This window comes from Lepus europaeus, chromosome 11, assembly GCF_033115175.1.
Source record: "Lepus europaeus isolate LE1 chromosome 11, mLepTim1.pri, whole genome shotgun sequence".
NCBI lineage: Eukaryota > Metazoa > Chordata > Mammalia > Lagomorpha > Leporidae > Lepus > Lepus europaeus.
Genome location: NC_084837.1, coordinates 36,318,534 through 36,344,644, shown reverse-complemented (window position 1 = coordinate 36,344,644; position 26,111 = coordinate 36,318,534). Strand labels below are relative to the sequence as shown.

General features: G+C 40.0%; 1 pseudogene; it reads right to left on the bottom strand.

Annotated features, from left to right (window-relative positions):
• Positions 1-21,087: 21,087 nt before the first annotated feature.
• On the bottom strand, positions 21,088-21,729 carry LOC133769405 (heterogeneous nuclear ribonucleoprotein A/B-like; annotated as a pseudogene).
• Positions 21,730-26,111: the final 4,382 nt, after the last annotated feature.

Here is a 26,111-nt window from a genome sequence, read left to right as displayed (position 1 = left end):
ACCAAAATGAGTTTAGAATCCAAATACAAAGAAGACATTGGGAGTGGTCTTGTACATTTTGGTTAGTTTTCCTGAATTTCTGTCTTTGGCACAGTTGCTTTCCCAGAGTGGAAAACATCAGTGACTATTTGTTTCCTCTGAATTAGTCAGTCGTGAACTTCCTGGTCTGGATAGTTACTGTGTCATTTATGACTCTCGAAAGTCACGCAACCAAGGAGGAAAAGAGAATATATTTTCTGATATATAAACTATTGACCTCTGCTTTTCCAACAAGTTTCTAAGACAGCATAGGTGAGATATTTGTGTAGGCTGAGGCTATTTGCACACAATTTCAGAATAATGAATAAGTTTATCCTGTAGACGAGTTGGTCAATTCTGAGTGGAGGAAAACAATCAATTTAACAAATTGGACACACATTCCACTCCCCTGGTGCAAGGTATGCCACTGTTTTAAGAACAAACAGAAGCCAGTTTCTGACCACAAGGAGCTTAGATTCCTGGTAAGAACAAGTGCAAATGATTATCAGCCATGCCCTTTGGAGTTCAGATAGGTAGGCAAACTAACCCCTTTATATCATAAAGTTAATGCAATGTTTTTGTTCATATAGTCATCATCTTTATCAGTTCATTTTGTTTGTTTTAAATGAAAATAACAAGCTTACTTACACACACACACACACCATATACACATACATAGAAGCATAAAAAAAAAGTGGGAGAGGTATTTTTATATCTGTCAAGATTTTAAATTTAAAGATATCTGTTTCTTTTTATACACACACAAAATGCGATGACCTGGCTCCCCATCTCCACTCCCACCGTGCCTGGGAGGGAAACAGCCCTGTGATGACAGCCCGTGCCTACACCAGTAAGCAGCCAAATAAGGTCAGAGCACTGGCTGATTACTTGGAGCACTGAATAAACAACTAAATGTATTGAGAATAGAGGGAACCAGGCTTTTGGCTGTCATATAAGAGAAGTACAGATGTAAAAAAGGGAAAGCAAGAATTACCCCTGTCATGTTGGATTGGCACTGAAGGTATCAAAGTGAATTACTACTTTTCTGTATATATCTTGACAGATAGATATGGAAATACAGGGAGATGTAAATGTGTATATGATTTAGTATCACATCTCAGAAATACTTGGGACCAGAAGTGGTTTATATATCAAATTTGCTCAGTTTGCAATATTTACAAATAGACGGATGAAATATCTTAGGGATGGTATCCAAATCTAAACACAAAACTCATTGGTGTTTCATATATACTTTACACATGTAGCCTGCATGAAATTTTATGCAATATTTCTTTATGTGTCTGATTTTTACTCCAACTCATCACATGAGGTCAGGTGTAGAATTTTCTACTTGGGGTATCATTTCAATGCTCCAAAAGTAGCAGACTTTGATGTATTTAGATCTCAGATCTTCAGATTAGGGTTGATCAGTCTATACATGCATATATACCAATAGATCTACACATAATACAACCTTACATGCTGTAGAATATCAACTGGTAATGAAATAATAAAATTACCATTTGACTACCATTTTGGTAATAATTAACTTATGCAACAAACCTTGATGGATACTAATACTCATAGATAAAAGTGGTATGAGTAGATGTTACCTAGTATCCTAGTGTCTCTCTACAAAGTACTTCAAAGAAAAAGAAAGATAAATTTACAGTAGAAAACATGAAAGACATCTTAATTGAGGGATCAAAGTTAACACCTCAAGCAATGAGACAAGTAGACAATCAATTGCATCAGCTACGATGAAATAATAAGACCAAAGCATCACTTACGTGGAATCCTGGGTCTTATTATGAAGAATCATCAAACAAGTCCAAATCCCTTGTAATCTTTGTAACTTTCCTGAGTCCTGGAAAGTCAAAAGAAAACTAAAGAATCATTCCAAGTTGGAGATTGGAGTTGTGTGGCTGGCACTGTATCATTAGCAGGTAAAGCTGCCACTTGTAGTGTCGGCATCCCATATGGGTGCCAGTTTGAGACCTGGCTGCTCCACTTCCGATCCAGCTCTCTGCTGTGGCTTGGGAAGGCAGTAGAAAATGGCCCAAGCCCTTGGGCCCCTGCAACCCAGAAGAAGCTCCTGGATCCTGGATTCGGATCAGTGTAGCTCCGGCCATTGAGGCCATCTGGGGAATGGACCAGCAAATCGAAGACCTCTCTCTCTCTCTCTCTCTCTCTCTCTCTCTCTCTCTCTCTCTCTCTCTCCGCCTCTGCCTCTGCCTCTCTGTAACTCTGCCTTTCAAATAAATAAATAAATAAATCCTTTAAAAAGAGAAAGAGATTTGAGTAACAGGACTTGAAGATTTGAGCAATGTGACAACTGTGTGTAAGTAGTCTTAAATTGTACCACTACAAAAGAATTGTATCACTACAAAGGAAACTAAAATACAGCCTCTGGGTTAGAGACATATGCATATTTAACTTTTATGTAAATTTTCAATTGTTTCAAAGCAAAAATTATAAAAAGAAGCATTGAGTATATGCACCTGCTGTAATGACATGTAAGTAAATTGAGATGGGGTTTGGAAGATAGAAAATCATATTCCCACAGTCACCAAGCTCATGTCTGTCTTCAGTATTACCCTGTCATGAGAGACCAACCTAGTCCTTCACATAATTTGGGTGTGCTGAATGAATTCTTGTTTAATTAAGCAGGGAGAAGAGGACGTACCAAAAAGGAAAGGCTTCATGAAAGAGACAGGTAGGAGGAATGGCCATTCTAAGCATAGGGTACACAATGAGAAAAGTCACAGAAGGGAGAAAGGAGGTAGCACATGAAGGAACAGGTGGCCAAAGCAGAGAGAATGTTTCAGGACACAGTAGGACTGACAGCTGTCAAAGTAGTTGGTACAATACGATACTTGACCTACAATATCAGGGTGAGGTGAAAACTGAATTCTGAACTTAAAAGGCAATTGCAAAAGCTTGTTAGCCCTTTCTAAGCAAAGTAAGATTAATTCTTTCTTTTCCACCCTTCCTCTAATAACCCAACAGTGGTTCCAATGAGAAGGGAATACAAGCAAAGATTAATTTGCCAATAAAACTCCAAAATCTCTTTATTCTTCATCTACATTTCCAAGGGAATTCTATAGGATTATGTTCCATATAACCTTATTTTATGTTAAATAAGTGTTTCAAAATGGGATAACTTCACATTAAGCTAAATTCACCATATTTCTCTCCTAAATGATTCTCGTTAGATATTCCAAAAGGAAGAGAATATGCAGTTTGACCCAAGTGACTTCATACCCTTCTTCACTTTGGCCCTTGGAGAGTCCAGAGGAATTTTGGAAGCACTTTCTAGGAACCTTTCTAGGTTTGTGTTGTCACACATTTAGAAGGGGTTAATTCAAGGCTTTTATGAGCAACCAGTTCAACCACACAAGGCTGAGGGCTTTCAGGAAAATCAGAGATAAAATGACTAACCCCAAATAGCGGCAGAGGAGCAGGGCCCCACACACCATCACTTGCCTACTCCTCTCTTTGGGGCTCTTATTAGTCTCCGCATAAACAGTCACACATACACACAGACTGTGAGGATGTAGGGCCTGTCATGAGCTGACCTTTTCGCGTTGCTTGTGCTAGCAGTGGCCTGGTTACCATGGATTTCAGAAGAGTTAGAAGAAGCTTGCAAGAAAGGAGTTATTCATAGATGGGTAGGGTAGAAAGATTGAGAGGCCAGTTTGATGGAGGCTCAAAGTGCTGCAGACTTGTACTCCATCTAACAGCACTGACAGGAACACCTTCTTCATTGAATGTTCACATTCAGGGTCTAGTGACTCATGCTGACAGAGATGCAAATACTCAGCCTAGAGGTGGGGAATGACTGATGATTTTGGTGGAATTGAAATTCAGTGGTGCGTGAAGTACGCACAGCACCTCTTCAAAGACCACATTGGACAATTACTAAGTTGAAAGATATATAAATACCATGTAAACTTTGCAAATATTCAAGGAGCAAATAGCTCTTTCACACAAAACTTTTTTTCCTCTAACATGAGAGGAAAAGAAGGGGCAGCCAGAATTGACAGCAGAAAGTAGTAAAAGGTAAATGGAGGAAATGTGAGGGAGATCTTTAAGGTTTCCCCTCCAGGTACTTTGCAGAAGAAAAGATGGAGAATGAAATGGAAAAGAAGGAGGTGCGCACCATGCATGCAGTTAGCCTTTTGAAAATGTGGGGATGCCACTCAAGCTTCAGTGTGCTCAAGAATACCCAGGGCAGTTTGTCAGGAATGCAGATGCCAGGGTTCACTTTCCCTCAGGTTAAGGATCATTAGGTTGAGGTATGGGACTCAGAAATCCAAAGGTTAAAAAGATCTGCAGGTGATAAAGCTTCAGGTGTCCATGAACCACATTATTATAAACTCTAGGCATAACTGTCTGGTAAAAGTCATTTGGCCCAAGGATTTCCTGAGAATATAAGTCCATCCCTGAGTGGGCCAAAACTAATGAGCAGGTTAATAGAAGGCTCCTAGTTCAAAAAATTTAGTAAAGAATAAAATATTATATCCTTGTAATATGCACAGATCTTTGTCAAGGTCTTGCCTAGCAATGCAAAATATTTACTCATATATATAAAGATGTACATGTGCACAGAAGGATCCCATTTTAGTTAGCAGAAGTTTTGGAAGAGAGAAGAAATATGCTATGGTCCAAAGCTAGATGATATGTACTTAAATACCAGTAAATTCGTGCACGATCAATCCTAATTATAAACAAATTGAGTTCAAATTAACTCCTAAAATGAGGGGCTCTTTGCAAAGGAAGGGTCAGCCCTATAAGTTCCCCATAGTCATGTCCTAAAATTCCAATGAGGTATTTTAGTGAAAGCCCAGCATGAGTGGTGATTTCATTTCCTTTGGGTATATGTCCAGAAGAGGGATTGCTGGGTCACATGGTAGTTCTATTTTTAATTTCTTTAGGAACCTCCAGACTGTATTCCTTAATGGCTGCACCAATCAACATTCCCACAACAGTGAGTTAGGGCTCCCTTTTCTCCAAACTCTCGCCAACATTTGTTATCGTTTGACTCTTGGATAACAGCTGCCCTGATAGATATGAAAAAGTAAATAACTACATGAGATGATGGATTTGATAATCTTCTTCACTATGGTAACTATTTTATTCTCTATATGTACCCCACAATATCATGGTGGATACCTTAATTATAATATGTTAATATTCCTTTATTATAATAGAGTATAATTTTTTATGTCAGCCTGCCTGGTTTCAAGCCTTGTTCTGAAATTCCTTTGCTGTAAGACTCTAGCAAATGAGATTGCACAACCATCTAAACCACAACTTTTCTAATAAGGGATTTCAATATGGAGAATACATCATACATATTCCAGAAGGGCTGAAGGAGCCAAAAGGGGAAGGAGGATGAGGGAGCAGGAAAAGAGTGATCCCTAAATATTATTCAGGTCCCTAAATTGGAACCCATTAGCTACATCTGCTGCTGTGCAATTGGAGAAACAACTTCCACTGGTTTTGAATCCATGAGAAAGATGCTGTCTTGACCAGGGTCAGAACTATAGAAGGCCAGCACCACGGCTCACTAGGCTAATCCTCCGCCTGCAGCACTTGCACCCCGGGTTCTAGTCCCGGCTGGGGCACCAGATTCTGTCCCAGTTGCTCCTCTTCCAGGCCAGCTCTCTGCTGTGGCCCAGGAAGGCAGTGGAGGATGGCCCAAGTGCTTGGACCCTGCCCTCACATGGGAGACCAAGAGGAAGAACCTGGCTCCTGGCTTCGGATCGGTGCAGCACCGGCTGTAGCAGCCATTTGGGGGGTGAACCAATGGAAGGAAGACCTTTCTCTCTGTCTCTCTCACTGTCTAACTCTGCCTGTCAAAAAAAAAAAAAACCTACAGAAAAGATGTTGGCTTAGTTCAGCTTAAGGAGTTCAGAGTCTCCCTACCTTAGGTATCACACAAGCAGCAAGCATTGCCACGCTGTTGGAGCACAAAGCAGAAAAGTTCTTTTTCTACTATATTTCCATGAGTTTAATCTAAAAATAAATCCAATCAGCAATGAAAGCTGGGAAATCTAGTTTACAGACTGCCATCCTCAGCAGCAGAGAGCACAGGGCGTGTATGGGGCTGAGAAAGATGAGTAAACAAATGGATCTATGGTCATGAGGAAGACTGGCTTAATTTTCATTCTCATGCTAAATTTGTTAGAATTTCTTTCAAACATTTCTTTAAATTAGTTTACCTTATATATTTAAGATGTACCCCTGATACTTTGATATATGTAATAAAATGATTACTATAGTTAAGAAACTTTACACATCCATCATCTTGCAATTACTCCATTGTGTGAAGGTATGCAGGGACAGGAAGTAGGTGGGGGAAAAAAGGACTTAAAATCTACTCTCTTAGCATTTTCCCATGTTTACACTATATAATTGTTGTATTTTTCTCTAGTGTAATCTTGAGCTCACCGCTCTCTCTCTCCCTCCCTCCCTCTCTCTCTTTCTAACTCACTAGACAGATTAGCTTTGCCCTGATGGAGCCCCAGGGGAGGTGATCACATTGTTTACAATATGCCTTTCCAAGTATACTTTATTCTGGTGGACAGCCTAATGCATAAGTGTCAGTTCCGAGATCAGGTGTCCATCATAGGAGATGTGCTTATTCTGCCAAATGCGCCTGTGCTCTTGTCTATCCTGTGTCAAGACTATATCTACCAACATGATCACTCTTCAGGAGAGCTCTGACTGTGAAAGAAGTTAAGTTTGGGTCTGTCAGTCAGGTGAGACACAAACAAGACAGGACAGTAAAACACATGAAATAACATAACAGTTTGTTACAGATTCCAGAAAGAAAAGGGGAACAATCTCTCAGGGCCAATAGGAAAAGGAAGCCTTCCAGAACTTGGACTAAATCAACAGGTGACAAGCAAGAGACAAAGGGGAAAGACCTATGGGCCAAAGTCTCTAAAGGGTTCAGGGCATTACACAAGCAGGATTCTCTCTGGAGTTCTGGTGGGTGGATTTTGAGCAAACAGGCTCAAGTTCATGGAAGCAAGAGTCACACTGTGGCTGATATGGTCATTGAGCCTGTCTATGCTGTCCATGTTGGGTATTGGTGTCAGTGGGGTGAGTCAGGTGGGTTGGCTCTAACAGACCCATAGGAAGGTGGTCACCAGGGGTTACCTGTATAAGAAAGAAATCTAGGGGAATCACCTTCAGGAACTAGGAAGAGGTGAACAAGTAGAAACTGTATCAGGAGGACTAAGTCCTACTACTCTACTATGGGAAAATCCAACTTATATTGAAAACAAAGACCAAGGCAATGTAAAATCAAAAGAACTCATTACCATAACACAATGTTATTAACTACAGTCCTACACATCAGATTTCAAGACTCACTCATCTTCATAAACATAACTTTGCACTCTTTGACTTACATCTCCTTGGTTCCTCCCCTCAATAACCTTTCTATTCTCTGTGTATTTGACTTTTCCTTTCTTAGATTTCACATATAAATGAGCCCATAGTATTTTTCTTTATGTGTCTGGCTTCCTTCACTTAGCCTAATGTCCTCCAGTTTCATCCAAGCTATTGCACCTAGTAGATCTTCTTTTCTAAGGCTGAGTAATAATCCACTATATATACAAGCACATGCCAGAATTACCTTATCCATACATCGTCAGCTGTTTCCACATCTTAGCCATACTGCATAAGGCCAAAATGAAGAAATGAATATATTTTTACAAGGTGTCGATTCCATCTCTTTTAGATATTCACCCAGAGGGATTGCTGGGCGATAGGGTAGCTCAATTTGAGGAAGCTCTATACTGTTTTCCACAATGGCTGAATTATTTTACATTCCCACCAACAGTGTGCAAGAATTTAAATTCAGGTATTATACATCTCCATTCTCAGAGTTGTTGAAATGAACTCAGGTAATGTATGGAAGGTGCTCAGCACTGGGTAAGACATCAGCTAAGCATTCACACTAAATTGAAAGAGGAAGAAACGGATTAATATCTTTCCTTTAGGGCTTCTGCTGAAAAATAAATTTAGTTCTTCAAGAGAGAAGAAATCAAATGAGGAACAAGCCTCAAACCAGGATCTGCCTCCTTGTTGAACATCAGTGTATAACTATTACTACAGAAGTTTTCTTTGGAAATGCAACTAGTTGTGACGTTAGTCACACCACTTACATTCTTTATTAAAAATTTTAAAAAGCAAAAATCTTTTTACTGGTTAAACTTCTGATTTGGTGAAGTTCTAACCCTTTTAACTGTAATAGAACTTTAAAATATGTCATCTCAAAAAGTAAAAACAAAAAAAAAGACACAAAGGGAAAAGGAAAAAGGGTGGAAGGGAGAGAGAAGGGAGGAAGGAAGGAAGAAAGAAGGGAATATCATAATGTTCTTAGAACTGTATCTATAAATCACACTGAATCTATTAAAAATAAATTAAAAGTGAAATTAAAAAATATAAAATGAATTAGGAGGCAAAAATATAATAAAATAAAATAATCTAAGACACTGTCCATGACTTTAAATTTCATGTTAAATATTCTTTACAAATTGGAATGAGAGAACATGGCAGTGTCATTTACAAAGATACTATAACATAGCTTTGTTTCTGGAGTGTGTGCATTTAGCTAATTCTACCACATGAACTTTCACAGTTATATATTTGGGAGGGAGTAGGTCACTGATATATCTGGGCTGCTTCTCATTACTAGACTGGGGTCATGCCCAGTCACTCCAGGCAACTATCAGCAGCAGCTAAGGGTCAAGTAGGTGCAATAAAATCAAGAGAAGGTGAATAATATCACATCATTTGAACTCTATATTCCACTATGCTTGTTTCCCAGCAGACTTGCTGTTATTAAAAACAATGTTATACTTTCACCAAAAATAATTTAATTTGGATATCTGACCTTTTCTCATATAGCTACAAATATGTACATATGAAAGCATTTGGCACATGAAACTTAAAGTATCTTAGGGCATAATTGCCCTCATTTGCACTGTATTTTTGGGGGCAATGAATCTACCTTGGAATCTCAATGCCTACAATAGTGATGGACCAATGCTCAACAAATGTTTGAAATGCATGCATTTGTGCTTGCATATTGAATTCAATAAACTAATAATTGAATAAGTGACTTGGAAAAGAGAGTGTTGGGAAGTTATTCTGAGCACCTCTTGTTTATACTCCTGTGGTACAATGGTCTTCCTTTTATTTACTTGTTGAATATTAGGATTAGTGGCAAATTAAGCCCGTGAATATAGAGAGGATTAAAATCATCTTTGCAAAAACTGATGAAGAGAGAGGAAGGAAAGAGAAGGATTAGGAGTAAACAGAGAGTGAGGGAAGAATGGTTGTCTCCTTGGAACTGTACCTAAGGAATACATGAAATCTGTTCTCTTTAAATTAATTAAAAATTTTAAATATCCACCATAAAAAGGGGGAAAACATTTTTAAGATTTAGAGATTATATGACTTCACTTCTTTTATTTATTTATTTGACAGAGAGAGAGAGAGAGAGAGAGAGAGAGAAAGGTCTTCCTTCCGTTGGTTCACCCCCCAAATGGTCGCTACGGTCGGAGCTATGCCGATCCGAAGCCAGGAGCCAGGTGCTTCCTCCTGGTCTCCCACGTGGGTGCAGGCACCCAAGCACTTGGGCCATCCTCCACTGCCCTTCTGGGCCACAGCAAAGAGCTGCACTGGAAGAGGAGCAAACAGGCTAGAACCCAGTGCCCATACGGGATGCTGGCACTGCAAAAAGAGGATTAGCCAAGTGATCCACAGCGCTGGCCAAGACTTGACTTCTTTAACAAAATGGATGAGAAAAATCCTTGTCCATAGAGCTGTAATTCCCCCCCACACACACACAAAATTATACAGGGAGTCCAGTACAGGCCTTCCAGTTCAAAGAACTTGACACTCATCATATCTGCTTTCCTCCTTATAGATGAACTCATCCCAAATGCTTATTAATAGTCACACTGGGCTAGAAATCAGAAAACTGAAGTTCAAAAATTGCCCTTCCACTTATTAAAAACATTAAACAAATCATCTCGTCTCTTTGAACACCACCTTCCACAGCTTTAAAATGGACGTAACACTGCCCTTCTCAAAAGCAGTTGTGCAGGGCGCAGCAGGTAAAGCCGCAGCCTGCAGTGCAGGCATCCCATATGGGTGCCAGTTCTAGTTCCGGGTGCTCCACTTCTGATCCAGCTCTCTACTATGGCCTGGGAAATCAGTAGAAAATGGACCAAGTCCTTGGGCCCCTGCACCCATGTGGGATACCCAGTAGTTCCTAGCTCCTGGCTTCAGATAGGCGCAGGGCTGGCTGTTGTAGCCAATTGGAGAATGAACCAGCAAATGGAAGACCTCTCTCTCTCTCTTCCCCTGTCCTCTCTCTCTCTGCCTCTCCTCTCTCTGTGTAACTCTGACTTTCAAATAAATAAATAAATAAATCTTTTAAAAATAAAAGTAGTTGTGCAGATCAAAGAGCACCACAGTCCAAGTCTTCTATAGACTACAATTCTGTAGAAATTAAAGGTGCTAGTTTACTGGGATTATAATTAGTAATAAAAGTTCAAATTCAAATGGAGATACATTTTTCAGTCTTTCAGGAAGGGCCTAGCATTGTGGCACAGCGGATTAAACAGCCACTTGTGACACTGGCATCCCATATCAGAGTGCTGGTTTGATTCCCACTTCCAGTCCAGCTTCCTGCAAATGCACCTGGGAAGGCAGCAGAAGATGGCCTAACTGTTCAAGTATCTGCCTCCTGCTGATGGAGTTGGAGACCCCAGTGGTGTTCCTGGACCCTGGCTTGAGCCTGGCCCAGACCTAGCTACTCCAGTCATTTGAGTAATAAACCAGCAGATAGAAAATATCATTCTCTGTCTCTCTCCTTTCATCCCTCTCTCCCCCTCTGCCACTCTGCCTTTCAGATAAATAAATATATACATCTCTTTTTAAAGGGGAGAAGAAAGAAAGCCAATTAGGAAAATACATTTATACTCAAAGCTATATTCTTTCAACTTGGACAGAATAAAACTCATGTATTAAAATTAATTTAAGATTTATTTTCTATTATATGAATTAAAAAGGCTATGATCTGACTGTTTGCATATCCCTCGAATGCATGTGCTGAAATCCTAACTCACAAAGCGATAGCATCAGGAGGAATCAGTGGAGCCTTTGGAAGGCTCTGCCCTCATGAGTCGGATTAGTAGACTTAGAAAACAGGCCCAAGGGGGCTCATTCAGCCCTTCCATCACCTGAGGTTATAGCAAAAAGCAGCCATCTGTGAACTAGAAAGATGCCTTGGTCCTAGGTTTCTGAGCCTCACTACTGTGAGCAATACATGTTTGCTGTTTGAAGCCACCCGGTTTACAGTATTTTGTTGTGACAGCCCAAATGGACTGAGATACCTACCACACTTGTCCGAGTGAACACTCTTCTAATCCTAGGACCCAAAGGATCATAGCAGTTTGAACAGTCAGTCATTTTGCTTTGTTTATAACACAGAACACACATCAGCCTGGTGTAGAAGTGGAGGCTTTTGGAGATTTTGTGCCACCACCTCAGCAGAACATGACAGAAGCAAGGGCATTAGACCAGAGGGCAAGAGTTCAGGGTCCTCTTCCAGCAACAAGCTGCCCCCAGCATTGGCTGACAGCACACGAGAGCCAGCACAGCAGCCAACTACAAATCACTCCCAGTCCACCCGGGAATGGACGGGTCTGAAAGAAGCAGCAGCTGTTGCAACAGTCAGCTATCAAAGTGACCGCTGCTGGCTGGTTGCTGCTCACCAAAGCAAAGAGCAGCTTGCAGTGGGAGGGCTGGGGGAGAGGGACTGTGTCCTCTGACAGCAAGGGTATGACCTCTTCAAGCTACCCTCTGTGCTGCACTGTTGAGACTTAGAAACTAAAGCATTCCTGGGGAACAACGTGCAAGGTGCCCGAAACTGCAAGAAAGGGCACACAGAGCACCAGCAAACCAGAAAGCATTAGCTGTTGTCACGCTCAGAACAAACTTTGTTGTCCTTTTTTTCTAAATGATATTTTTAATAATCCCTTTACCCACAAGCAACTCAAAGATGATATTGGGTTTTCTGTGTTTCCAAGGGTTGCTAGGCAACATTTCTAGGCAGCTGGAGATATTTCCATAGTAAGCAAGTCATGTTCTACCACAAAGGCCATGGTTTGAAAAATACATTTTTCATCTATCATCTATAAACCCAGTGTTTTAATACTAGGCGCCTTTATCATGGGGAAAATGAGATTCAGCATTTGATAACAGTAACTATAGAGCACTTTAGCATTGAGCCCTGACATAATTCTGCTCTGGGAACACACAGTCACCAAAGGATGCATCAGAGTTTATAGGTATCATAAGTCAAGCATGGTCAACAAGATGAATCAAAAAAAATTCAACTAGGCAGGTTTTTTATTACATAAATAGAAGGAATTTTTTTAAAAGAGCTTTTTAGAGGTTGATGTTCTGGTTTTAATTTGGTTTTTAATTCAAACCAAAGAGAATATGTTCTCTCCCTTGATTTTCTTAATTGCTGCCTCAAAAATGTATTTGAACTAACCTGTGATAGCAGGGGATTTACTTGTGGGAGCCTCCAATGTTTTAATTAAAAATGCAAAATAGGGGCGGGCTTCATGGTATAGTGGGTTAAGCAACCACCTGGGAGGCCTGCATCTCATATCAGCCTGTTAGTTCAAGTCCTGGCTCTTCCACTTTCCATCCAGCTTCCTGTTAATGCTTCCTGGGAGGTTTCAGATGATGGCTCAAGTGCTTAGGTCCCTACCAGCAACACAGGAAACCCATACGGAGTTCCTGGATCCTAGCATCAGCTTGGCCCAGTCCTGGCTGCTGTGGGAGTTTAGGGAATAAACCACCACATGGAAGATATGTCTATTTCTCTCTCTCTCCCTCCTTGCCTCTCTGTTCCTCCCTCTTTCGCTCTCTCTCCCTCCTTCTCTCTTTCTCCTTCTCCCTCCCTCCTCAACCTTTTCTCCCTCTCCCTCTCCTTTCCCTCCTCTCCCTCTCCATGTGTCACTCCGTATCTCAATTAGATGAAAATGATAAATGAATAAACATTTTTAAAATGTAAAATATACCAACAGTCTGTATATTTTTCCTAACTTCTAATTTTGATTCTCTTTACTTAGACGAGTATGAATATCCTCAGTGTGTGGGATGCTTTAAAAAATTTAAATGTTGATTGTGCCTGGAGGTTTAAAAAAAATCTCCAGAAACCCTGCTAAATCACTTCTGTTACAGAAAATTAGCTTTTAACAATAAACATGCTAATCAATAGCGAGTGAAATTATTTCCCATTCTGGCTCATTGCCATTTCTGTGAAGCCACGCAGCAACTCCCCACTCTGGTCCCTCTTCCCCTCTGAAGCACACACAGTGCCAAACTTCTAATTCTCAGGTTTAGCAATAGTTACATATCCTGAGTTCCAAAACTTTTGCAGAATTGGCATCTGTACGAAACCTCTTCCAGAGTTTTCTTAAGCACAAATTCACTTGCTCGCTTTCACCTGCAAAAAAACATTTTCTAAGCCAGCAGTTCTGGTTACTAGTTCCTTAAAAAGCTAAAAATATCAATTAAGTTTACCATATGCAAACAAAACCCTTTTTGAACCCATTTCTCTGTTGTGCCCCTATACATGTAACCTCAGAAGGTATTCTAATTAATTCCAAAATAAGATATTTATATCTGATTATTTTCTGATTTGGTTTTCTATAGACCAAAAAGGGGAGAAGGAAAGAAAGAGAAAGAAAAATTCAAGTTTGAATTCTGTGGTTACTTTACAGAAAAACATGGGGGAACTGAGGCTGAGAAATCTACCCTCAACAAAAGTAGACACAGTGGCATATTCATACTCCAAAAATGGGTATCCTCTGTAGTGGACAATTTTCAAAATCAACCAAATCTATAGAACTAAGGCAACTTTAACATGTGCATTCTCACCCAGTTCTTTGTGCTATTAAACCATCACCACAACAAGGAAAATGTTTTTCTTTCTGCTAAACTACAGACTCTTGTTGATTCATTCAACAAATCTTAAGACCCTACTAGACTCATATGCCAGGTACTCTGGCCATAGTCTAGGAACACCACCCATGCGAGTGTTTTTCTTGTCCTCAAGGAGCTTATGATGCACGAAGGGAATGAAAACAACTAGCCAGGCCATGATGGCAGTGTTCTAATGTCAGACTGAAGTCAATGCAGGAGGCTAGGAAAGCCCAGGAGAGCTCAGTAAAGTCCCAGAGGAAGCGTCTCTGAACCGGGACCTAAAGGACTGATAGAGGTGGCCAACAGAAGCTTGTAGAGAAGCGGAGGGAGGAGAGAGGTGTTTCAGACAGATGGAGCAGAGGTGTTTCAGACAGATGGAGCTACAAGTACAGAGGAGAGAAATATCTCTCTCAGCTGACAGATGGCCATCTTCTCTCTGAATGTTCACATGTCCTTCCTTTCATTCCTGTCTGGGTCTTCATCACTGCTTATAGGACACAAGCAGTACAGGATTAGGATTTAGCCGAACAACTTCCTCTTAGTTCAATGACCTCTTTAAGACTCTAACTCTAAACACAGTCACATTCTGAGGTATTGGGAGTTAGGATACCAACAAATAAAATTTGGAGAAACAAATTTAACACATGACAGTCATTTTGGCTCTCGAGGTGGAGAAAGGAGAGATGTATGTTTCCAGGAGGAAGGGAGAGTCAATAGGACTCCAAGATCAATAAAAAAGTAAGGCCTGGGAATGTCCTTCAAAAGTAAGGTCAAAGAAGGCATGATGATTTTGGTAAGCACTGTTCAGAAGAGCAGTGGACAGGGGTCTGCACTGTGTTAAGCCACCACCTGCAGCACTGGCATTCTATATAAGCACCAGTTCTAGTTCTGGCTGCTCTACTTCCCATCCAGCTCCCTGCTAATGCACCTCAGAAAGAAGCAGAGGATGATCCAAGTGACTGGATCCCTGTATCCATGTGGGAGACTGGGATGAAACTTCTGGCTCCTGGCCTTGGTCTGGCCCAACCCTGCCCATTGTGGCCATTTGGGGAATGAACCAATAGATGGGAGACTTCTGTCACTCTCTGCCTCTGCATATCCCTCTCTATAACTCCACCATTCTTTTTTTTTCTCGTGAATGGAAATTTATTTTTTATTTATTTTCTTATTTAGTAAATATAAATTTCCAAAGTACAGTTTATGGATTACAATGGCTTCCCCCCCCCCATAATTTCTCTCCCACTCACACCCCTCCCATCTCCCGCTCCCTCTCCCATTCCATTCACATCAAGATTCATTTTCAATTATCTTTATATACAGAAGATCGATTTAGTATACAATTAGTAAAGAGTTCATCAGTTTGCACCCACACAGAAACACAAAGTGTATAACACTGTTTCAGTACTAGTTATAGCATCACTTCACATTGGACAACACATTAAGGACAGATCCCACGTAAGAAGTAAGTACACAGTGACTCCTATTGTTGACTTAACAATTTGACACTCTTGTTTATGGCGTCAGAAGCCTTTTGAGTTCACCAACTTTGATCTTATTCTGACAGGGTCATAGTCAAAGTGGGAGTTCTCTCCTCCCTTCAGAGAAGGTACCTCCTTCTTTAATAGCCCCATTCTTTCCACTGGAATTTCACTCACAGAGATCTTTCATTTAGGTTTCTTCTTTTTTTTTCTTTTCCATGGTGTCTTGGCTCTCCATGCCTAAAATACTCTCATGGGCTCTTCAGCCAGATCCGAATGCCTTAAGGGCTGATTCTGAGGCCAGAGTGCTATTGAGGACATCTGCCATTATATGAGTCTGCTGTGTATCCCGCTTCCCATGATGGATCGTTCTCTCCCTTTTTGATTAAATCAGTTGATATTAGCAGACACTAGTTTTGTTTGTGTGATCCCTTTGACTCTTAGACCTATCAGTGTGATCAATTATAAATTGAAGATGATCACTTGGACTAGTGAGATGGCATTGGTACATGCCACCTTGATGGGATTGCATTGGAATCCCCTGGTACGATTCTAACTCTACCATTTGGGGCAAGTCCAATTGAGCATATCCCAAATTGTACATCTCTTTCCTCTCTTATTCCCACTGTTATATTTAACAGTGATCACTTTTCAGGTAAAATTTAAACACCTAAGAATAATTGTGTGTTAATTACAGAGTTCAGAAAATTTCCCAGGTTTGAAGAAGGACAGAGACATCCTAGTACAGGAAGCTCATAGAACCCCTAGTAAACATGACCAAAAGAGATCCTCACCACAACACGTCGTAATTAAACTCACCACAGTGAAACAGAAAGAAAAGATCCTAAAATGTGCGAGAGAAACATCAGATTACTCTCAGAGGATCTCCAATTAGACTCACAGCTGACTTCTCATCAGAAACCCTACAAGGTAGAAGGGAATGGCGAGACATAGTCCAGGTACTAAGAAAGAAAAACTGCCAGCCCAGAATATTATATCCTGCAAAGCTCTCATTTATGAATGAAGGTGAAATAAAGAGCTTTCATAGCAAACAGAAATTGAAAGAATTTGTTGCCACTCGTCCGGCCCTGCAAAAGATGCTTAAAGATGTGTTACACACAGAAACACAGAAACACAGCCATCAATATGAAAGAAGGTAAAGGAAGGAAACCTCACAGAAAAATATCACAGGGAATTCAAAGCATATATTAGAAAATATCTTTGGCAAATGGCAAGGCAAATTTACCACTTATCAATAGTCACATTGAACGTTAATGGCCTGAACTGTCCAGATAAAAGACACAGATTGGCTGATTGGGTTAAGGAACAAAACCCATCTATTTGCAGCTTACAAGAAACATATCTTTCCAACAAAGATGCATACAGGCTGAAAGTGAAAGGCTGGAAAAAGATACACCATGCGAACAGAAATGAAAAAAGAGTGGGCGTGGCCATCTTAATATCAGACAAAATAGCCTTTAACACAAAAACTGTTAAGAGAGAAAAAGAGGGGCACTATATAATGATTAAGGGATCAATTCAACTGGAAGATATAATGATTATCAATGTATATGCGCCTAATTACAGGGCACCGGTTTATTTAAATGATTTGTTAAGGGACTTAAAGGGAGACTTAGACACCAATACAATAGTACTGGGGGACTTCAATACTCCACTCTCAGAAATAGAGAGATCAACAGGACAGAAGATCAACAAGGAGACAGTAGATTTAAACGACACTATAGCCCAAATGGATCTAACAGATATCTACAGAACTTTTCATCCTACACATAAAGCATTTACATTCTTCTCAGCAGTACATGGAAGCTTCTCTAGGATTGACCACACACTAGGCCATAAAGCAAGTCTCAGCAAATTCGAAAGAATTAGAATCATACCATGCAGCTTCTCAGACCATAAAGGAATGAAGCTGGAAATTAGCAACTCGGGAATCCCTAGAGCATATGCAAACACATGGAGAATGAACAACATGCTTATGAATGAACAATGGGTCATAGAAGAAATTAAAAGAGAAATCAAAAATTTTCTGGAAGTAAATGAGGATAACAGCACATCATACCAAAACTTATGGGATACAGCAAAAGCAGTGTTAAGAGGAAAGTTTATATCAATAGGTGCCTACATCAAGAAATTGGAAAGGCACCAAATAGATGAGCTTTCAAGTCATCTCAAGGATCTAGAAAATCTGCAGCAAACCAAACCCAAATCTAGTAGGAAAAGAGAAATAATTAAAATCAGAGAAGAAATCAACAGGATTGAATCCAAAAAAAAAAAAAATTACAAAAAGTCAGCAGCCAAACGAGGAGCTGGTTTTTTGAAAAAATAAATAAAATTGACACCCATTGGCCCAACTAACTAAAAAAAGAAGAGAAAAGACCCAAATCAATAAAATCTGAGATGAAAAAGGAAATGTAACAAACACCACAGAAATAAAAAGAATCATCAGAAATTACTACAAGGACTTGTATGCCAGCAAACAGGGAAACCTATCAGAAATGGGTAGATTCCTGGACACATACAACCCACCTAAATTGAACCAGGAAGACACAGAAAACCTAAACAGACCCATAACTGAGACAGAAATTGAAACAGTAATAAAGGCCCTCCCAACAAAGAAAAGCCCAGGACCAGATGGATTCACTGCTGCATTCTACCAGACATTTAAAGAAGAACTAACTCCAATTCTTCTCAAACTATTCAGAGCAATCGAAAAAGAGGGAATCCTCCCAAATTCATTCTATGAAGCCACCATCACCTTAATTCCTAAGCCGGAAAAAGATGCAGCATTGAAAGAGAATTACAGACCAATATCCCTGATGAACATAGATGCAAAAATACTCAATAAAATTCTGGCCAATAGAATGCAACAACACATCAGAAAGATCATCCACCCAGACCAAGTGGGATTTATCCCTGGTATACAGGGATGGTTCAATGTTCGCAAAACCATCAACGTGATACACCACATTAACAGACTGCAGAAGAAAAACCATATGATTCTCTTACTAGATGCAGAGAAAGCATTTGATAAAATATAACACCCTTTCATGATGAAAACTCTAAGCAAACTGGGTATGGAAGGAACATTCCTCAATACAATCAAAGGAATATATGAAAAACCCACAGCCAACATCCTATTGAATGGGGAAAAGCTGGAAGCATTTCCACTGAAATCTGGTACCAGACAGGGATGCCCACTCTCACCACTGCTATTCAATATAGTTCTGGAAGTCTTAGCCAGAGCTATTAGGCAAGAAAAAGAAATTAAAGGGATACAAATTGGGAAGGAAGAACTCAAAGTATCCCTCTTTGCAGATGATGTGATTATTTATTTAGGGGATCCAAAGAACTCTACTAAGAGACTATTGGAACTCACAGAAGAGTTTGGCAAAGTAGCAGGATATAAAATCAATCCACAAAAATCAACAGCCTTTGTATACACAGGTAATGCCACGGCTGAGGAAGAACTTCTAAGATTAATCCCCTTCACAATAGCTACAAAAACAATCAAATACCTTGGAATAAACTTAACAAAGCACGTTAAAGATCTCTACAATGAAAATTACAAAACCTTAAAGAAAGAAATAGAAGAGGATAACAAAAAAAGGAGAAATCTTCCATGCTCATGGATTGGAAGAATCAACATCATCAAAATGTCCATTCTCCCAAAAGCAATTTACAGATTCAATGCAATACCAATCAAAATACCAAAGGCATTCTTCTCAGATCTGGAAAAAATAATGCTGAAATTCATATGGAGACACAGGAGTCCTCAAATAGCCAAAGCAATCTCGTACAACAAAAACAAAGCCGGAGGCATCACAATACCAGATTTCAGGGCATACTACAGGGCAGTTGTTATCAAAACAGCATGGTACTGGTACAGAAACAGATGGATAGACCAATGGAACAGAATAGGAACACCAGAAATCATCCCAAACATCTACAGCCAACTTATATTTGATCAAGGATCTAAAACCAATCCCTGGAGTAATGACAGTCTATTCAATAAATGGTGCTGGGAAAATTGAACTCCACCTTTCAAACAAATTTAAAAAGAAGAAGAGTGGTGGACACCAAAAGCCAATCACAGTACTTGTGGACTATCTGGGAGTTCAAAGGCACAGAAGACCCCTCAGGAAGTCTATCTGTGGAAGACAGAAAGAATTAATGGTAACTGATGGAAAACATAGTCCAAGAAAATGGTTTTGTCAAAAAGTAATTAAAATGGTTCAACTCCCACTGTGCACAAGGGTCTGAGGAAGGACAGTAGATGAAATTTTGCCATGAGCAAAATCAACATTTTGAGCCAATAGAAAGATTACTTTAGGGAGTTCAATTTTTATTTCAAAATCTTAGATAACTTCAATATCTAGGTCATGGAAAAAACATGACATGTATAAAATACCTTACATTAGTTTCCCAAAAAGGTATCAAAAAGTAGAGTAAAATCAACACTTTCATTAACAGGAAATGTATAACACAAATATTACAAAATTAAAAGTTGGGATAAAGAGGTGACATTGGTTTTGTGATACACAGTTTACTCTTTTTTTTTTTTTTTTTTTTTTGACAGATAGAGTTAGGCAGTGAGAGAGAAAGACAGAGAGAAAGGTCTTCCTTCCATTGATTCACCCCCCAGATGGCTGCTACGGCCGGCGCGCAACAACTGGCGCTCTGCGGCCAGCACACTGCACCAATCCGAAGCCAGGAGCCAAGTGCTTCCTCCTGGTCTCCCATGAGGGTGCAGGGCCCAAGCACTTGGGCCATCCTCCACTGCCTTCCCGGGCCACAGCAGAGAGCTGGACTAGAAGAGGAACAACCGGGACAAGAACCCAGCGTCCATATGGGATTCTGGTGCCGCAGGTGGAGGATTAACCAAGTGAGCCACGGCACTGGCCCTGACACATTTTACTCTTTACAGCCAAGGTCCACTGGTCCAGGCTGCAGAGCGACAGCAGGAAGCCAACCCTCCAATCTGGTTCTGAGAAATCTGGTGATAAAATCAGCCCAAAATGCTTCCATAGTCTGTAACACCACACACTGCCTAACACAACATGCACTCTGGAAATAGTAAACAGGATAGTGCTTTCTAAAGGACAATACAGCTCACAAGAATGTCACCCTTCCCCCCAACCTCCACCATGGGAGATCTGCTCATGGTCACTCTTTCTAGCCACTTGCAAAATGGCTTGAAAAACTGGATAAGCAAAAGTCCTCCAAGGCTTCTGGAGAGCCCCTAGTGCAAGTTCCCTCAGCAACCAGACCAGATAAAAGCCCAGCCCTTTCTTTGGAGACTGTCACCACCTCTTTGCTTCAATACAGCATCCTCTCTATTGAGGTCTGCTCAATCTCTTTTTTCCTTCTCTCCTTTCTTGGGGTATGAAAGGCCAGAACCCTCAGCCTGGGGGGACATTTTAAATGAAACATGGAACAGGCCAGAGAAAGGTTGCCAAGTTAAATTTGGTACATAATTGCATCCACTCCATATGCAAACCCAGTATGTGCAGGTGCCAGCCACTCCTGCTGAGTCTCATTAGGGCTTGTATTTATTCTGCTGGCCACCACATGGCTGGTTCTTCCCAGTAATTTGCCCTACCCTGACCATCTCCACTGCAGCCACCAATGTCTCACTTCCCCGAGTGGCAGTTTCTGTAGCTCCCGGAGCCACACTGTCACTGCTGCTAGATCTCTTTGGGCTGGGCCACCTTGATTTCACAATTATTTCCACTGATGGCATGGAACCACTTCGCCAGAACCCTCTTCAAGGGGTGTTATTTAAAGTTGATAAAAACAAGACCCTGTCTTTTGTCCAACTCTGGATGTACTTAATGAAGCTTAATGGTCTCAATCTAGCCAAACTTGCAAAGTACTCGTCCATATTTCCCTCAACAGCTTCAGGATTCAGACTGCCCACAAATACTGCTTTCACCACGTCTTTCTTCATAGTCAAGGCCTTCTCAGGGTCAGTGACATGGCCATCCAGCCTGTGCTCTTTCTGATCCAGGACCTTCTCCACACCACACTGGTTGCATCTTTGAAGAGGATAAACCCAAATCCTCTTGACTATCCACTGTTGGGATCTATTTTTATTGTGCAGTCAATGATCTCTGTAAACTTAAAATAGTCCTCTAAATCTTTTTTTGCTAGTATTCCAGCTCAGACCACTAAGGAACATTTTCCTGAAACTGTCAAGTGAGATACATGGAACAAATATTAAAAAATAAGCTGTGATTTTTAGGAGCAGCTGGCCCTGGCTAAGCTTTCACTACAAGTATTATACAGCCAGTGTTCATGCAAAGTCTATGTAGACTCACCCTTAACAGTTGTATGGCTGTGGCCTACATTGTGATGTAGCTGGTAAAGCCTCTGCCTCCAACGTTGGCATCCCATGTTGGCCCTGGTTCTAGTCCAGGTTACTCAACTTCAAATCCAGCTCCCTGCTAATGTGCCTGAGAAAGCAGTAGAAGATGATCCAGGTTCTTGGGCCCCTATACCCACACAGTAGACCCAAATGAAGCTCCTGGCGGCTGGTTTTGGCCTTGCCCAGCTCTGGGCATTGTGCCATTTGGGAGTGAACCAGTGGATGGAAGATCTCTCTCCCTCTCTTCTCTCTATGTAACTCTGCATTTCAAATAAGTAAATAAATCTTAAAATAATAAAAGTCTGCACTATGCCTCTTTTGAAGGATGCAAAGTCTCCATTACCATCCAAATTCAGTTTCAAACTCAATCCAGCCCTTCACAAAGCCAGACAATTGCAGGCCCTGGTTGTGAAAGGAGAAAAAAACAAAATACGTAGGGTCCAAGCCCTGACCATGCAGGATGGTAAGTACAATATTTTTTAAGGGGCTAGCATTGTTGGCATACCATGCAAGCACTGGGTTCAAGTCCTGGATACTCCACTTCCAATCCAACTCTCTACTAACGCACTTGGGAAAGCAGTGAAAGATGGACCAAGTGTTTGTGACCCTGCACCCACGTGTGAGACCCAGATTGAGTTCCTGGCTCCTGACTTCTGCCTGGCCCAGATCGGGCTGTTGTGAGGCATTTGGGGAGTGAAACAGTGAACAGAAGATGTCTTTCTTTCTGTCTCTCCCTCTTTCTCTGTCACTCTGCCTCTCAAATAAATAATCTTATAAAAAATGAAAGTTCCTAGAAAATATAATTAAATGTTACGTTTTTTAAAAAATAAAAAAGAATTGGTTTCCACATATGGTCAAAGACTGGAATACACCAAAATGATATCAATTATAGGGTTTGGGAGTTTACATTTAGGAATCATCTATTTTTTAAATTTTCATCCATTTCTTTGATGTTAATACTAATAACAAAAGTCATCATTCATGGTTTGTCAAGTATCATTAGGTAATATGCTAAGTATTCCTTCTGTTAGCTCCTTTAATCCTCAGAGACACTCTGAGGTAACTGCCATTATTTTCTTCATTTTACAAATAAGAAAGCTCAGGCTCATTAAAGTAAATAATTTAATAAACTGAAGACAGAAATTATACCCAACCCCATTCATGCTCATGCTCTTAAATCCTACGCCACCAACTCTTTTCAACTGGTATGCTTGTGTTTGAGAGGGAATGTGGTAAGGGGAGGTGTTTTGTTTAACTTGGGGAAAAAGACAGACAGAAACTACTTTGTATGATAATAGCAAAAGAAAGAAATTTGTTTCTAGATTCTCCTAGCACTTATCGCCTGCATCACAGAGTATAGAGCTTGGTTAAGTTCTGCCTTGAATCGAAGAACCTTAGGAATTCATTGTTGTATGTACATCTTGCCTGCCAATCTAACAAATTTCTCAGGGGTAGATATGTCTTTTATCCACATTACTATCGCCACAAAAACTGTCTCAGTGGTTTCATCATAGGAATCTAATTAATGCTTGATAAATGTTTGCATATGGAATTGCTTGAATGTTAAACAAAATATTTAAATAGAACAAAACAGGACCATAATGCTTAGGGACACTGATTTCCATTTCTTGCTTAAATACTCGGACCATTGATGATATCTGACACCATTTCCTAGAAGGGCTTTTATTGGCTCTGGAAGAACAGGGTGATTCTCTTCTCCCCTAATGTTAACTTCATACTGATAGAGTCTGTTTCTATCACTTTTGGAAACTGAACAGAGACACTTTGAAGTTGCGTATTAGACATAGTCAATCAACACCAACAATCAATTATGCATCTTTGCTTTGCTGCTAACATCACTAATGGAATGCAGTTGACTCAAACTATTAGCTGTCAAGGGCACGCATAAATGTGACATTAACTAGTTACAGCTTAATTGCCACATCACTTCTTTAAGGAGACATTAGAATTAAGCTACTATAACCCTTCATGCACCAAACTGGATTATTTCTGTTTTCAAAACCTCCTAACTCAAAGCCATTTTTTCAATGTAACAGTAGTCTCCTATTATCATGTGTAGTAAGGCATAGACCATCTAATGATAAAATGGGAAATAATGGTGTTATGATACAATAGAAATAGCACTTTTAAAGTAAAAGTTCACATGCTTAAGATAAATTTTCTGTCTCTACAGATTAATCAAAGGTCTGATTTCCTTTTCACATACATAATTCCAGGCCCAAAATTGCCAACATTCAAGGAAGTGCTACATGGTGGTTGTGGAGCATGAGGAGTTACACTACTTGGGACCAAATCCCAAGTTTATTACTTGTGTGATCTCAAAAAGTTAACCTTTTTGCCTTAATTTCCCCAATTCTATAAAGAAGATGATGGGGCCAGTGCTGTGGTGCAGTGGGTTAACACCTTGGCCTGAAGATCCAGCATCCCATATGGGCACCTGTTCTAGTCCCGGCTGCTCCACTTCTGATCCAGATCTCTGCTATGGCCTGGGTAAGCAGTAGAAGATAGTCCAAGTGCTTGAGCCTCTGCACCCATGTGGGAGACCTGGAAGAAACTCCTCGCTCCTGGCTTCAGATAGGCGCAGTTCCAGCCATTGCGGCCATCTGGGGAGTGAACCATCAGATGGAAGACCTCTCTCTCTCTCTCTCTCTCTCTGCCTCTCCTCTTTCTGTGTAACTCTGACCTTCAAATAAACAAATAAATCTTTAAAAAGATGATAAAAATAATGAAATAATATAAATATGAAATGCTAATAAGTAAAAGGGTAATATAGGTGATTCTGACCAAAGGGCCACCTAATTTTTATTAAGGGAAATTTCACATAACATAAAATTCACTATTTTAAACATTTGGAATTATACAATTCACTGGCTTTATAACATTCACAATGACCATTATCAAACTGCAGAGTGTTATCATGTCCCCCAATAGAAACCTTATTCCCATTAAGCAGTCAAGCAGTCACTCTCCACTCCTCTCCTATCCCAGCCCCTAGCAACCACTAATCTGCTTTCCTTCTGTGTGGATTTGCCTATTCTGGACATCTCATATAAATGCAATAGCACAAAAGAGAGCCAACTCAATTAATCAGACAGTTGTATAGCATAATATATCTAGAGTTTTAAAGATAAATGCTCAAAGGATTATAAATAATTAAAAACAGTGGATTCTGGGTAGAGGGAGTTAATGCAAGGTAGAGGGATTGAATGCGAGGTTTCTGTTAATAGTAACTTCTTTACTGTTCAATACAAGTATATACTGTTTTCATATTTTTTCCAAAAAGGAATTTTATTTAAAATTAATGTGTAATGTTTAATGATGAAGCATTTACTTCATCAAATTATTTGAAAATGAAGTGATATAATATTTATGAAGTGTTTGGCCCATGCCTGAAACACAGGAGATATTTGATAACTGTTCATTATCATTATTATCACTAATAAATATTAACCAGTTTATTAGTGACATACAGCTATTGGAGCAGAACCACTTTGGGGATAAATCAGCATCCTTTGATTGAGAGTGAATGGTACAGTATCAAGTAAAAAAAAAAAACTAATTTTTTAACACGAATTATCAATGCCAACTGCTAACTCTTAAACATCAAAGTGATAGGTTAAGGGTATCACCCTGATATAAGGTTAAATACCAGAACCAAAGTTCTGCTTATCACAAACCAAATGTATGCTGAGATGCAGGTGGTTTGCAGACAGAACTAGAATGGACCCCAGCCATCAGTCCCTTAATTCTTAAATCCTTCTTTTGACATAATTGCCAAGGAAGCTACTGAGGAACATGCTTTGGATAACAGAAGTAATCACAAACAGGAAAGACAAAGGCTGTGGGCTTCCCCTGAATGATAAGTCTCTTCCAAGAGACATAGAACAGCAAATGGACTGAGCAAAGACTTCCAGCCTCCTGTAACCCAAGACACAGCACTGAAAACAAGAGGGACATCTTGAGAGCGTGCCTAGTTTAAATTCCAGCTCTACCCCTTAACTTAGTTGGGTGGCCTAAACTCACCATATTGTTGTAGTTTTCTTTATCTGTTAGGTGATATTAAGAATTTGATGTCATGTTTTTATGAGGGTTAATTGTTAACAGTAACTCTTATAAAACACTTTCACCTATGCACCAAATAGTAAGCACTCATTAAATGCTATTATCATTTTGTT